Below are 872 nucleotides of genomic sequence, written 5' to 3'. Positions count from 1 at the left end.
CCACAGTTGGGTGCATTAATCTTTGGCATCTGGATTGTCCTCTGTTTAAGATCACCTTGGTCCTGGGGAGAGGGATGGGTAGTGAAAGAATGGTGGTGAGGGTGGTGAGGAAGTATTTGTATTGATGATTCGTAAGTTCTTAAACCCTCTGTGGACATTATGTGGAAGGTGAAGTGTGGAAGGGAAGGTGGACCTGAGGGTGGCTCTACTCACACCATAAGAACAACAGCCTTTACTGAGTGCCCACCCCATGCCTGTTGCAGGAGAAAGGGTCTCTGCATTGTGAACTCCAGACAGAGACACGAGGAGGGGGGACATCACCTGACGTGGATTGTGGGTGTCATGCATGAGGTGAGTGTACACGATGTTGTTTGTGAGTGTGGGGATGGTTGAGAAGCCAGAGAAACAGCAAAATGTTGCATGATTATAGAATTTAAAATTGTATGTGTTTTAAATGAATATATACCTCTACCTTATAAGATTCCACATGCTCCTTGGCTTATTTCTTTCCTCTTCTTCAGGATAAGCATGTTTTGTGCATCAGAGAGCTCTTGCTGTCTTCTTTCATCTTCCTCCCAGCTATGCTCACCATCCACCTTCTGGGCAGATCCTCCCTGGCAGCCTGAGGGTTGAGCCTTCTCCTGTCTCCCTGGTTCCCTCTTCCAGGAATTGAAAAGCCTGGCCAGTCTGGCTGTTTAATCTCTCTAGACAGAAGTCCCTGCTCTGCTATGTCCCTTGCAGCACTTTCCTTCACCTTCCTGCTGAGGGGTAGGTGAGGCTGAGACTTCAGCAGCTGCTCAGATCCTCAAACAGTAGTTATTGGAGGGCCAGATTTCCAGGGAAGGCAGAGAGAAGGTGGAAGTGCTCATGGG

This window comes from Carlito syrichta, unplaced genomic scaffold (genome assembly GCF_000164805.1).
Source record: "Carlito syrichta isolate Samal-C Ts95f unplaced genomic scaffold, Tarsius_syrichta-2.0.1 Scaffold143183, whole genome shotgun sequence".
Taxonomy (NCBI): Eukaryota; Metazoa; Chordata; class Mammalia; order Primates; family Tarsiidae; genus Carlito; species Carlito syrichta.
The sequence above is the reverse complement of the archived record's forward strand: the minus strand, read 5'-3'. Positions refer to the sequence as shown.